The following is a 15,332-nucleotide window of genomic DNA, read 5'->3' as shown; positions in this document are numbered from 1 at the left end:
TAACGTCCATTTGATGTAGGCTCTATCCTTGAGTGGCAGCAAGAGCAATAATAGATCGAATAGCGATATATCAGGCAACTGGTGCAAATATCTCGCCATAGTCCACTCCTTCCTTTTGAGAGAAGCCATGAGCAACAAACCTGGCCTATATTTTTCAGCACTCCCATCAGCTCCGTGTTTAATTTTGTATAGCCATTTTGAGGTGACTACGAACTTGTTCTTGGCTCTAGGTACAACGTCCCAGACATCATTCTTCATGATTGATTTGTATTCCTCATTCATTGCATCCTTCCATACTTGGTGCTTTACGGCTTCTTCGAACGACCTTGAACAATAGTACTCATAGCAGCGAAATATCATTGGTACCTGTTCGGGTTCTTACTTTCCCAAATGTCCCTCTTGGAGCAGTATGTCTTTCAGCATTTTCGAGAGTATCTTTGAGCCACAAAGGTCTTTCCTTGAGGTAGAGGGATCAATGGGATCCATCGAGCCTTCAATATCGGGCATAGGCTCTGTTACCGCTCAAACTAGCAGGGGATCTAAAGGGGATCCCTAAAGAGCAAATGCTAGACCAAGGGCAACAAATGGAGTCTTAGCCCACTGTCACCTCAGCTAAGGATCCCTACTATTTACGGGCTTTCACCAATGGGAGGATACCTGGTATATTATGGGGTCACCAATGAACGATAAATCAATGATTGGATGTGAACTAACCCAAATGATCCCGTTCCAGAAGGGGTTGGAGGATAGAGCTTGCTTGCTTTTTAAGCAAGGTACAACGTCTTCTAGGACAGGGATGGGAGGATTTTAGGGTTAGGTTTAGGGGTTATGACTTGTGAAAAGGTTTCCCAATCCCTAAAATCTTCATTAAAGTTGGTATCCCATATGGTTCTTGAAGAATTGTCTTTTCAAAGGAACGGGATCACACAAGACCAAGTGGACCCAGCCTAGGTTAGGAGGTAAAAGTTTAGCAACCAATGAAGTTCTCAACCTAGACAAGGTGGGGGAATGATCAAAGAAAGAATATTCACTCAAAGGTGTTAAATTGATCCTATGAGGCACTAGCCTTGGGGATGCTAGGGCAAAGTTTGATCTCGAAGCTAGGGCTTGGCATTTCCCACAACTCCACAGTCGGAATGGCTTCAAAATTGGAGGAGACCTTGAGGAGACACTAGCGAGGGAGAAGCTAGGAGATCGAACTTTTTGGAGGGCTATTTTGTCGGGAAAATGAAGCCCTAGATGACCCAACTTGGCTGGACCTAAAAGAAGGTGAAAAAGAGTTGAGGTGACCACCTCTTGGTAGATCAGTGCCTTAGTCTTGGGAGAATGGAGTCTATGAAAAATATGAATGAGGACCTTTGGATCTTAGTCAAGGAGGCCTCAAGACCACTTCACTAGCCTTCTAGGTCAAAGAGAAGCAATCTCGTAGCTTTTATACTTCGATGTGCAAAAGGTGATGGCTTATCAAGATGAATTATACCTACAAGATTTCATTCAAATTACATGGACCATACATTGAGAGATGCTATATAGAGACAAAATTCCACAATTTACGCAGTAAATGCATGCAACAATTAGCCCTAAAAATAGCGAAAATCTGAGTACAATGCATATGACAAAGTAAAACAAGAACAGCATTAAAAACATGTACTCACATGTAATAGAAAAATCCAACCATCCACAATTTTACAATAGAGAAGCTCCAAGATAAGATAAACCAAATCCACACATCAAAATTCATCCTCCAAGAAAAAGTGTGAAATTCTCAAGAGAGAGGAGATCCAATCCAAAGTGACGATGATAAAATGAACTCATATCACTTGTAATTATACACTGAGGAGTTTGAATTAGTCTCCTTGGCCTACATAAGCCCCTAAAAATAAAAATAAAACGTTCTAATAATCTAACTTTTGGTGACAAGCCCAGCAAACTAGCTCACAAATGAAAGAATAAGTTTGTTAAGAGGCCAGATGATGAATAATACATGTCTAATGAGGTCCATGGGTGGCATAACGAAGAATAGGGCCCTCAAAAGTGATAGACAAGGGGTTGCCCCCCTGTTCTCCAAACAATAAACCTGTGGTGCTCCTAACGGGTGTGGGAGCACAATAATAACCACATGGGTCTCCAAATGAGTCAAAGATGCATGTAGATCATCTGCAAGGATTCTGACGATGGTGCAGGGGATGCGACATCATCCTACAAGTCTTGGGTCAACTGCCAAGTGCATGGTACATCTGTGGGGCTAGCTGGGCAAAGGTGAACTAGGTGCATCTTCCTTGTTCAATAAGAGTATCTCGAGCATCTTTGACCATCCTCGGGGATCCATGGAATGTTGTCTACTATTGTGGAGGCCCATGGTTATCGACACGCACCCTACATGTGCCAATCTAGCCCTCTAGAGGATTAGGACCCCATATAAGGAGACCAAACCCAAGATGAAGACCATCTGCAATCCTGCATAGGATCCAATGCATCCCCTAACCTTCTAGTACAAGTCATTAAAGAAATCGAGTAAATGAGCTTAACATATCGTGGACAATGTGAAAATCCGAATACAATGCATATGACAAAGTAAAACAAGAATAGCATTAAAAGCATGTACTTACATGTAATAGAGTATATCCAACCATCCACAATTTGACAATAGAGAAACTCCAAGATAAGATAAACCAAATCCACACATCAAAATTCATCCATAAAGCTCCAATTCATCCTCCGAGAAAAAGTGTGAAATTATCAAGAGAAGAAATCCAATCCAAAGTGATGATGATAAAATGAACTCATCTCACTTGTATTTAGACACTAATGAATTTGAATTAGTCTCCTTGACCTACATAAGCCCCAAATATAAATATAAAAATAATGTTCTAATAATCTAACTTTTGGTGACAAGCCCACCAAACTAGCTCACAAATGAAAGAATAAGTCTCTTAAGAGGTCAGATGATGAATAATACATGTTGTCCAACCCTCCAAGAGACCTGATGAGGTCCATGGGTGCCACAATGAAGAGTAGGGCCCTCAAAAGTGATAGACAAGGGGTTGGCCCCCTGTTCTCCAAACAATAAACCTGTGGTACTCCCAATGGGTGTGGGGACATAATAATAACCACATGGATCTCCGAATGAGTCGAAGATGTCTATAGATCATCTGCAAGTGTTCTGACGATGGTATAGGGGATGCCACAGCATCCTACAAGTTCTGGGTTAGCTTCCAAGTGCATGGTACATATGTGGGGCCAGTTGGGCAAAGGTGAACCAAGTGCATCTTCCTTGTTCAATAAGAGTATCTTGAGCATCTTTGACCATCATCAGGGATCCATGGAATGTTGTCTACTGTTGTGGAGGCCCGTGGCTCTAGACACACACCCTACATGTGCCAATGTAGCCCTCTAGAGGATTAGGACCCTGTATAAGGAGACCAAACCCAACATGAAGACCATCTACAATCCTACACAAGATCCAATGCATCCCATAGCCTTATAGTACAACAAGTCATTAGAGAAATTGAGTTAATGAGCTTACCATATCTTGGACCATAGGTGGGGACTTCATAATGGCCTTCCCTTCCATCATGGGCTTCGAGATATGTCAATCTCTCCTTGACTCCAAATGAGGTTAACCAAGTACCATATTAGGTGGTTTCTACTTCTAGAGGGGATAATATATTCAAGGTACATCCTTCAAAAGGTGGTGGCGTGTGACAAATAGGTGAATGAAGTAGGGGATGAGAAGGGGCAACCTTGGGCCACATGATGGGGTACAAGGGTACCTAATGAAAGGGAAGCCCACATTTGGGTTTATAATGTATAGGAGGTAGCAATCGTGGTACATGAGGTGCCCCGACCTTGATTTTTCCACCCTTCTTTATATGCCTTTTGTCTTTTTATGATTTTATTTGATTAATTGCCTAGGGCTCAAGGGGTAAGAGCATGATGCATAAGATATAGCAATGAATACCCCCCTTTAATGGTAGGGTGTTTCATTGCCCACCAAGGATTGGGACAATCATGGGTTCCTATATGATGAGGAAGGTTCATAGAACCTTTAGGAACCAGGGTGATGGCCATGATGATGGGGTAGAGCTCATGTATTGGTTTTTTCCCACATGCTAAATGTGTTTGTCCCGGCCATTTTTTGCATTTTATGGTGCATTTTCCTATTGAATGTGGCCAAATATGCTTTTATCTTTCTTTTCAGCTGCATCAACCTCCGGGGCATCATTCCAGGCCTAACCCAAGATGTGGGCAAGGGGAAGGGGTGAACTATCCCTATGTGGACCTAGAGGAGGAATATGGACCCAGGTGAGAGAAATGATGAATGCGGTAATAATGAGTGGAAAGGGGGTAATATATGCAGATAAGAGAGCGAGACCACACAACCAAAATCAAGGTTTCCCGTGAAATACCATCCCTAAAGCCTAATGGTCAATAAAAGAGATCCCACGGGGCTAGAATACAAGGTTAATATCCAAAAGGGGTCTAGGGGACAGGAGCACAGACCTAGCCCATTCTTTCCGCTGAATCCCCCCATTAATCCATACCTAGAAGTGTCCATGATAAGCAAACTACAATACTCAATTACCAAATGACAAGGCATACCTTTAGGTTCAGGAGGCCCACCTTCAAACATATAATCATGGCAAATGGGCGAGGGCCCAGATGGATAGCTCAAGTGGCGAGGAAATGGCACAATGAGCTAACTAGTGGCTGTAAGGGGTTGTTAGCTGCCGGTTGAGGACCATCTTGGAGAAAAAATTTCTCCTACGAATATCACCCACAAAATGGTGGGTAACAGGCTCATTCGTCAGAGGTTCATCTTGTTTTTCTGCAGCATCACCATCATCCTTCCTTGGAGTACGGAGATCTTTGGCTTTCCCAAGGGAAATATCTTCATTAAAGGTAACATCACGGCTTACTTCCACATCTCTTTGACCAGGCACATAGATTCTATATGCCTTTGAATTTTCACTGTAGCTGACGAATATTCCTTTATTCCCAAAAGCTTCCAACTTATTTCTTATAGGCACATGAAAATACACAGGACAACCAAATATTCTAAAATGAAAAACATCAGGTTTCTTACTAGTGAAGATCTCCTCGATTGTTTTGAAATCCAATGGTAGATGTGGGCTCCTATTTTGAACATACACGACAGTGTTGGCAGCTTCTCCCCATAAGAATTTCGGTAGGCCTTGATCATGGAGCATGGCACGAATGGCTTCCATGGTTGTTCGATTCTTCCTTTCAGCAACTCCATTTTGCTCAGGAGTGTATGGAACAGTTATCTCCCTCTTAATGCCAGCCTCTCTGCAAAAGTTATTGAATTCGTTTGATTCAATTTAGTTCCATTGTCGGCCTCAATATTTTGATCTTCTTCCCTGTTTGATTTTCCACCAATTCTTTGAAAGAATGGAACCATTTGAACACTTCATCCTTCTTCTTTAAAAAACAGATCCATGTTTTGCGAGAGTAGTCATCCATAAAGATTGCATAATATAAGTATCCCCCCAATGATGTTACGGGCAACATTCCAAACATATCAGAATGGACGAATTGAAAAAAATCGGTTGTCTTGTTTCACTAGAAGGAAATGATCCGTTTGTAAGTTTCCCAGTTGCACAACCCTAACAAACACCTTCATGATTCATGTTGAACTCGGACATACCCGTAACCATTTTCCTTACCCCAAGGCTTTGTAATGTAAGTGGGCAAATCTCCGGTGCCATAGCATAGATTGAAGTGAAGTATCGCTTGCCAAAGCTCTCAGAGGACTTCCACCAACTTGATAGAGACCATCAACCCTAAATCCAAGATTAAATGCATCTTTAGGGATTCTTTGCCAAATACGTACTTTTCCATCAATGAATGCTACCTTGAAGCCAGTATCTTCCATCGCAAAAAAGGATACTAGGTTCTTCAAATCAGGCACATACAACATTTCTTGTAGATGAATGGTTTGACATTGATTCAAGTGAAGAGTGACAGTACCTATCCCTTTCACGAGGTAGGTGCCATTATCTCCAAGTATGATCTCCAAATTAATCTTCTTTTCAACCAAATTTGAAAGGGCCCCCTTGTACCCAGTGAAGTGCCTTGAGGCTCCACTATCAATCAACTAATGATCCAAAGTATCCGAAGGAGAGGCAGTAGATGGAGCAAAAATAAGATAAAACTCATTTTGTTTTTCTACGACATTACTTTCTTCATACCTGGTATTTCTCGGCCTTTTGGGAGGTTGACCATTTCCATTTCAAGTAGCCGGAGCATTCCTCTTTCCTTTATTGTTGAACCTGTTGTTCCTTTGATTGTCATTTCCTTTGAAATTGATGTTGTTGTTGTAGTTGTTGTCCTCGTCATCCCTTGGATGATTCTTCTTATGAGGACACTCTCTAGCATAGTGGTCCAACCTGCTGCAATTGTAACACCTTCCTTTTCTTCCTTCTTTGAATCCCTTGTTGAATCCTTGACCCTGTTTCCTTGGACTAGCATTATTTTTCCTCTTTGCATGACAGGAGAAAGCAGTAGGTTCATTTCCATTTGAGGGCTTGTCTCTCTCCATCATCCTCGACTCCTCCTGAGTGCATCGAACCAATAATTCATTGAAACTAGGTATCCTGTCATTGTTCAGAATGGTGGTGTTAAACACATCCCATGATCTTGGAGGAACTCCAAGTGCTATCAGAGTGAGCTCCCTATCAGCAATAACTTTTCCAATAGATAGTAGGTCATTCTTTATTTGTGTTATTCTCAAGAAGTAAGATTGAATAGACTCCTCTTTATCCATCTTGATGTCCTTCAACTTGTTCTTGGAAAAGAGAGATTGATTTGCATTGTTCACTTTGAACATCCCATCTAGCTTATCATACATCTCCCTAGATGTTCCCAAATCAGTCCCAACCAGTGTATCATACATCTCCTTAGATGTTCCCAAATCAGAAATATATGCAACCAAATGCTTTTGAACTCAGTCAATGATAATTTTCTTAGCTTTGACCTCACCTTTTCTATATTTTCTTAGAAGCGGTCAATTCATTTGAAGGAGGCTCCACCACATTTCCCTGCACATAGTCCATTGCATCATGTTCTTCAAAAGTCAAGTCCAAAGTCATTTTTCATACTTGATAGTCAGATTTGTCATCGAGCTTGTCCTCAGTCTTGATGTAAGATTGAAGATGCCATGGAGACTTGTCCAATAGTCTTGTCCAACAGATCTCTCTTAGTGATTGTTGTTCTCTCTCTTGCTTGGGCTTTATCTTCACCTGGGCTCTGAAACCATGTTAATTTTAGTTAACAATGGTATGTTCTATGCTTAGCACAATTACTTGAATGTCCTTTAGCAACCTGCTGACAATTTCTAATTTAGATTCCAATAGCAATCACATTAACCATTAATTACATTGACAGTAATTGTAGATAGAACATGAAATAACAAAATCTAGAAAACAAGCCAAGACAAGAGGACACCAGATTAACATGAAATAACAAAATCTAGAAGACAAGCCAAGACAAGAGGACACCAGATTTGGCGGATACTAGGGAAAACCCCAAGATGGGGAAAAACCTTTGATCAATTCTTCTTATCATTATATCAAATGTTCAGCAAAGATAGAGTACAAAAGTCAAAATTGACTTGCCAAATCAAAGTCAAAATAGCCCTGTCAACTCTACAGTCAACTGCGGTCAAATTTTGCCCTAACCAGAAAGTCAATAATGGTCAACACAACAACAAACAATCCTCTTTGGAGCTCGGTCAAAGGCAGTCAAACTCGGCCTTCAAAAGTGGTCAAAATCAACCCAAAACAATTAGGAAAACAACAGTCAAACTTGGTCAAACTCTGCAGTGAACCCTACAATTGCTCTACGGTCAAAGTCAACAAAATGCCTTGATTCCTGTGCCAATAGATGTGGTCTGCCAAAACAAAATTTTGGCACAAAAACCACAATCAAAGGAGGTCAAATCACCCCTGTTCAAACCCGCTACAATCTCTGAAAATTCGGCCCTGTAATTTGTCTTGCAATTTGTCCTTTTGTGGCCACATGTGTGAGGAAAAGGTATGCCCAATAAGTTGTATGAACCAATCGGAGGAGAGAGATGATTGTGTGAGTGAGTGAGATGCCAAATGAGGTGGTCTCTCTTATTTATACAAATTGTTGAGGGTGAAGTGACATGTCTCATTGGCTTCAGGAGCCTACATGATGATGTGGTCGACCTTGACAATTTGCACATGTGTGGGCTTGACCTCAAAAACATATTTTCCTTTGTCCAAATTTGAGATATTTAGGTCGATTTTGGTCCTCTCGAAAAGCGGAAATCAATACAATCATCATCTCCATCAAATGAGTTGTCCAAAGTGAAATTTAGCCCTAGTTGCCAATTTTAACATAAATTTCCTTGTCTCTTGCCCTCAAGGAACTATTATTTGAGCTTTTGGATGAGATTGTTACAACAGTGGAGGAAAAAAATGTTGTGCAAGTCATCATTGATAATGCCTCAAGCTATGTTCTTGTTGGAAAGATTCTTAAGGCCAAATATAATACCATATTTTGGACCCCATGCGTTTCACATGGAATAGACCTCATGTTTAAGGACATACGAAAAGTGGAGTGGGTGAAGAACATTGTAGAGCAAGCCAAGAGTATCACAAAATACATCCACAACCACTCATGGGTTTTGAGCCTAATGAGGAAAAACATTGGGGGCAAGGAGCTTGTTAGGCCCAGCATCACTAGATTTGCAACTCACTTCCTCACATTGCAAACTCTCACTTCCCAACAACAAAATTTGCAAAAAAATGTTTTCCAGTGATGATTGGAATTCATCTCGGTGAGCTCACAAAATAGATGGAAAACACACCAAAAAGAAAGTTTTTGACGACACTTTTTGGGAAAAAGCAATAGAAGTTGTGAAAATTGGTGAGACCCATGTTAAGGTGTTACAGTTGGTGGATGGGGGGGGAATTACCAATGGCCTAGATCTATGAGGCTATGGATCAAGCAAAGGAGCATATATGGGCAACCCACAAGGACAACATAGGTAAATATGGGCCTATTTGTTGAGAAATCTAGGGCATTCAATGTTAACAATTTCTCTGCTTGATAATTGCTTGTGATATACTTGTGATCTTTCACTTTGTTAGTTTATTAGTGTGTTCTTTTTCATCAAGAGAATTATCAAGATTCAAAATAAAGACAAGTGACACAAAATATAGGCTTCTCTAGCCAGGGCCGAAACCTCTCACCTGTGTTGGGAACAAAAGAATTTTTTGTGTCTTCCATAATTTCCTCAGAATCTCTCATTTTCTGGCCAATCAAAAGAATTGATAACGAGTTAACAATCCAAAACGTTCTCCACATTTCCAAAAAGACCAGACCGGTGGCTAATGGCTTACCAAAAATTTCGAGAAACCCTTGGAAAAATCGTTGCAGTCGTGACCTTAAGGATCTCAGAACCCCAACCTGCAAACGGAAGGAGGGAATCTAAGCAAGAAAGGGGTTTCTGTTACTCTACGAAAAAAATTACTTTGCAACCTTTAAAAAAATCCGAACTCTGTGTTCATCCTTGCCCTATAACAATGACAGGGCCTTTAAAAGTATCAGTTCGGCAAATTTTATAAAAAAAAAAAGTTGTATGTTCAACAAGGCAAAGTTAGTTAAAACTTTAAGGAAAGAACAATACCTGCGGTGAGAAGACTGTCTGCCGGAAATGCTTTAATCCACTGAGCTTTCACCTAGTCCCAAGACAAAAAGTAGTGGTGGTTAGGCAAGAGTGCAACGGAGCCGACCATTCGAGTGCTAATTGGCAGGGATCATCATTTCCTACCAGCCTGCGAGCAGAACTCCGTCGGCAAACTTTCCAGAATGCAAATGCCGCAGGGTAAGGTAGGGTTCTTACCCTAACCGCCAAAAGAAACGCCAATAGTTGTTCGATGGGAAACTAAGATCGCAACCGTTCATTCCTGATGGCCACGTGAGGACAGAAACGTATCTGATGAGTGTACACTACTCGGGCCAATGAGCAGAACTCCGTCGGCGAACTTTCCAGAATGCAAATGCCGCGAAAGGGCGAGGAGGGTGGTAGGAGAAGGTAAGGTCTGACGGTTACACTAGCGATTGCACCATTGGTGCAAAGTACATCGATATAATTGTTAAATTGAAAAAAATGTGTAGTTTGATTTTATAATCATTCAAATTATATTGATATATTAAATTTTAAATTTTAGCGGTTGTTTTTTTTTAAGAATTTTTTAATTTTATTGATGGTTTTTTTTAATATTTAATATATTTTTAATGTGTATTTTGATAGCGGTAACTATTTTAATATAGAATTGATAAAAAAATTAAAACTATAAATAAAATATTTTAATGTTTAAGCTATATATGAAACCATTTTTATAATTCAAATATATCAATATTTTATATAGAAAAATATAAGAGTTTTTAAATATTTAACATTAATTTAATACTGAATTTATGAAAAATTAAAATAGAAATTTCCACATAATAAATTGAAAAAAAAATTACTCATAATAAACTTACACTAATTTTATTTTGAATCTCATCCTAGCAAAAAAATAATTATCCAAGATAACCACCTTATGTTGCTCATGATTCATCCTTCTAATTGATACCTACCATGTATATTTGCACATGATGGTGACCAATAAATAAATTTTAATTTCACATCTCCAAATAAAATCATAACTAGATATTATAACCACCTTATGTTGCTCATGATTTATCCTTCTAATTGATACCTACCATGTATATTTGCACATGATGGTGACCAGTAATAAATAAATGTTAATTTCACATCTCCAAATAAAATCGTAACTAGATATTTCTCAAACTCTGGAAATTTATTCTCATAATGCTAATGGGTTTAAACCTTGGAGAGATGTGGAGAAACTCCCCTGCCAAAAGCCATAACACAATTCTCTTCACTAGTGCAATTTTGTTACGTTTTAATCCTTGCTTTATTGCCTCATTGATAAAATTTTGTTAAGTTTTAATCCTTGCTTAGTGCCTCGTTGATTAAATGGTGGACATCATCTGGATGGCTCGAGAAAAACTGTTATGCTTAAATCTGTCTATTTTCGTCCATGAGATAGAAAGATTCTCTCAACCACAAAATCTATATGAGTACGTAAACTGGTTAAACATGATTGACTACTGGACATATTCTCAATGTTTAGTTTGCATTTTCTTAATAGTATGTACTTAGTGTGAGAAAACCCACATGCTCATGTTTCAAATAGGGTTGAATAATCTTGACAAAAGCTACTTTGAAATCTAAAATTTTGACAATTTTTTCTTCAGTGATCTGAAATAGACCTGGTATCACACGTCAATAGTCTGTCTAATTTGATTTGTTTATAATCATGGACCAATTTAAAAGGTTATGTTTGACATTATGTTTAGATATCCTGCAACAAGCTACAGAGGTTTGTTGGAGTATTTCAAGGATTGAACATCTTCTAATGTAAAATGATTATTAAGCGTATCGACAATCCAAGAAATATGACATTTTCTATCATTATGGAAGTCATACTCATGGATATGCAAATTGAAGTCATCAAAATGTCACAAAGTGGGATATCTCCATTTCCCTCCATCAAAAGTATCTACAACTCTAATGATCCATGGGAAACATCTATACACTTGATTAGTCTACATTAGAAGATGTACAAATGTTTGTTTGGAGCATTTCAAGCACTTAATATGTTCATATGTAGATTGATCAAGTTGTAGGTTTTTTTTTCTCCGTAAATGCTAATTCTATTAAAGAAAGATAAAAATATGTACAAAGAGGTTAGAACCTCTGAGGAGGCCGCGGCCATTCCTCTACCAAAAACTCATAGACCTTACAGCTTAGACTTGATGCCGAGTTTACAGAACATACTACAAAATTCTTGGTTCGGACACTGACATGGTTAAAAAGATTACCCAGTTTGAGTTCATCATGCCCTGTATTGACCACAAAAATTGAGAAGCAACTAACAGAACCAAATCTATAACAAAAAACAGAGACTGGAATGACATTGGTCCCTCTCCGTAGCCAGAGAATAGACCAGACAGAGACATCTACCCTCAGAATTAACAACACATGCCCAAAATTTCTTAGACCACCCGGCAGAGAGGAAACCGTTTTAATCTGCATGCTTTGATGGGTCTGGCATTTCCGCTTCCACTTGACTGGTAGAAGCAACCCATGTCACAAATCCATTGTCATCATAAACAGGTTCACCCCCATCAGGAGTGGTCAGCAAATTTAAAACACCACCTGCCCACTGAGTCAGGCCGCAAGGCACAATATCATTTTGAGCCGAATCCATAGGATTTTGTGGCACTTCCGAGACATGGCCACCTTCTTGTTGGTTATCTGCCTGGAACACCATCCCTGTCAGGTCCCCGAGAAGCACGCTGTCTTCCTGAGACTGAGAGGGGGTCGTGTTAGCCGAGCTAACCTGATTACTATCTTCCTCCGCGAGAACTATGGTGAGGCTTGCGGTCAAAATGGGTCTATTAAGCCAGCTTTGGAAAGTGAATCTGGCTGTCTGGAATGAACTGTTCGGAATGGGCCTGGCTTGATCCGACATCCGATAAAATTGGAACGCTATAGAGAAGATTAGCATGGCCCCTGCGCAAGCATGACACGCACAAATCGAGAAATGGTCCAAATTTTTTACCCAGATGCGGGTGATATCACGTCAAATTAATGGCAAGCTGCATACCAATGGCAGCTGGCAGAGCGGACAGCAGGTGGATTGTTCGCCGAGGACGCGTTGCAGGTGGGCAACAGTGCTTAAGGGTATGTGAATTCATTTCTGGGCAATCTCCAATGCTGGTTCTACAGGACGGAGTTAATGCAGGCATGAATGATAGGCAGAAAATTTGTTATAATGACATGGATCGGTTCATCACACCTGGTATAGTTATTGGAGCGATTCATAATGCGGCAGAGCTGTCTCAGAACCTCTTTCGAGTGCTCCGAATTTGGATATCAGCGTGGATTGGTAAACTTCTTGAAGTTGTTTGCGTTCCTCAGGTAATTGATCTTCTCTGTTTCAATCTTTCTGCCAGTCAATTTGTGTTTGTAAGGATGCCACGACGCCGAGGTGTTCCTCGCAGAGGTAGTCACACAGGCAATAGAGGCCAACATTCGCGCCCTGTCCCTCAAAATGTCATTCCTATTGCCTCTTCGTCTCCTTCTTCTCCGCCTCCTGATCAAGTTGTAGGTTACAGAGGTCTATTTGGAGTATTTCAAGGATTAAACATCTTTTAACGTTGACTAATCAAGTCTATAGACATTTTCTGTGGATCGTTAGAGTTGCATATACTTTTGATGGTGGGGAATAGAGATATCCCACTTTGTGACATGTTGATGACTTCAATATGGACATCCCCGAGTTTGACTTATGTATTGGGAAAGTTGATAGAAAATGTCTATTTCATGGATTCTCACTCTATACAAAGAAAAGGCATTGAAAACTATAATTTTTTGACATAAAGTGTCTCTCATGATATAATGTATGTTTAATGATTCATCAGAAAACCTGGGAAGCCTAGTGTTGAGGAAATTCAAATTTGTAGATTGTTATCGTTGATCATTTTGAGTCAACAAATACAACTTTGCATGAACTGATAGAAAACAAAATGAACTATGAACAACATACAAATATCCTGCTACCATCCAAGTTATTCCTTCGCAATTGACATCCTGCCCAGCAACAATCAGAACGTTATTGATAAAGCAAACAATGTTATCACCTGCCCTTACCTGTTTCATCCCATGTCCAAGGGAGAAAATATTCGGAGGATGTTTTTGCCATTTTGGTGGTGGTTCTCCATGAATGCTTGAGCAATTTTTTCTTGTTTATTTTTTCTATGATTTTTTCCACATTCATCTTGGAGAGGATAGATTAAGATGGCTAAGAGCAAATTTTGATTCATAGCAAATATATTAGCTCCTTTTGAATGAATTCATGTGGTAACACAGACCTAAAATAGGTATTTTTGGTGAGAAGCCATCATTATAATTGTTGTCTGGAACTCCCTACAACATCTTTGAGATAACTAAACTACATCTTTAGGCAAATGTTTTGGTCTATTGCATGGGAATGTGTGATCTTACAATAACTCATAAAACAATACAGACTCAATTTGTGGCTTCATAAATAAGAGAAATTCATTATGCCACTATAGAAGGACCAATCAAGACTCAGATAATCCTCTTAGCTACAACAAACATAATAACATGTGCCTTGAATTACCAATTTAACATTTTTGCATATGCAAAGCAAAAAGGATAAGAAAGATACGTGAAATTTCTTGCAAAATGTCAGTTGTTACAAGCCTAAATAAGTTGATAACTCAACTATTGTTTTAGCTTGAAAAATATGGCATCCATTAAACTTAAGTTGTTTGTCCCAATAACAAGGCTTACAAATACATCAAATTCAAATAGAAATATGTTTTGAGATATGCTATGAAGACATGTACTTATTGTAGTTTTTGGTAAATTTCTCAAAACAATTTTGAAGACGAATAACTGCCATTTTTCGTGGCCTTTCAATTATTGCCATTTTTGCCCATTTTTTCGTGAGACACATAAAACCTTTGCCTTTTTACTATTGCCAGTTTTTCTCATTCCTCTGTGATAATCACACAAAACTTTGTCAACCAAAATTCAAAAAATGGTAAGTTTGATGTTTTTTTAATCAATATCACAATATAACTTACAAAAAAAATATAGTTTGAATATATTATACATGTTTCTACAATAGAACGAACAAATCTTCATTTTAAAGGGCACACTTCAAGAAATGAACTTGTATTTTGAATTGTATTGGAAAACTAGGAGAGTACAATGCAATCCCCTGCACCAGGGGTATGAGGTTTTCTCAGTGTAGATTTCCACAGAAAAAACAACAAACTCCTCTACAAACTCTTCGCTCTTGGGAAGTTATTGAAGAATCTTCCATCTCTTTGGAATAATTAACAACCACAATATAAGAAGGAGAAGAAGCAAGTGATGAAAAATCAGAATCCACAGTCATCGCTTGAGCCTCAGTGTTTTCATCCATAAGGGATTGTAGAGTTATGGGTATTGGGGGAGTCAAATCATCAATAGTTTTAGAATTCTAATAAAATGAATCAATGTGCTGTTTAAAACACCAGTGCTTTCTTTGCCTGTAAATTTGGAAACTTCACTTTTTGTATCCTAAGTCTATGACAAGTAAGTGCAAACCAATATCAGCGTTGCCAACAAAGTGATTTGAAAAAGCAAAATCAATATTGCCTTTACCATTTATAAATCCTAAATGTAGAGG

General features: G+C 39.1%; 1 protein-coding gene, 1 non-coding gene and 1 pseudogene across 2 annotated transcripts in view; 2 read left to right on the top strand and 1 right to left on the bottom strand.

Moving 5' to 3' along the window:
• Positions 1-15,332, bottom strand: part of LOC149219579 (uncharacterized) — a 280,841-nt gene that overhangs the window by 246,911 nt on the left and 18,598 nt on the right. The window lies entirely within an intron of this gene.
• The window catches only part of LOC149219580 (lon protease homolog 1, mitochondrial-like), a 47,252-nt pseudogene that overhangs the window by 16,032 nt on the left and 15,888 nt on the right, over positions 1-15,332 (top strand).
• Positions 12,581-12,686, top strand: LOC149219581 (U6 spliceosomal RNA). The gene has a single exon (XR_016249787.1). It is a non-coding gene; the product is annotated as a U6 spliceosomal RNA (small nuclear RNA).

Source organism: Pinus tabuliformis, chromosome Q, assembly GCF_031772625.1.
Source record: "Pinus tabuliformis cultivar Carrire ecotype Pingquan chromosome Q, CPIR1, whole genome shotgun sequence".
Classification (NCBI taxonomy): domain Eukaryota; kingdom Viridiplantae; phylum Streptophyta; class Pinopsida; order Pinales; family Pinaceae; genus Pinus; species Pinus tabuliformis.
This window is presented reverse-complemented; position numbering and strand designations above follow the sequence as displayed.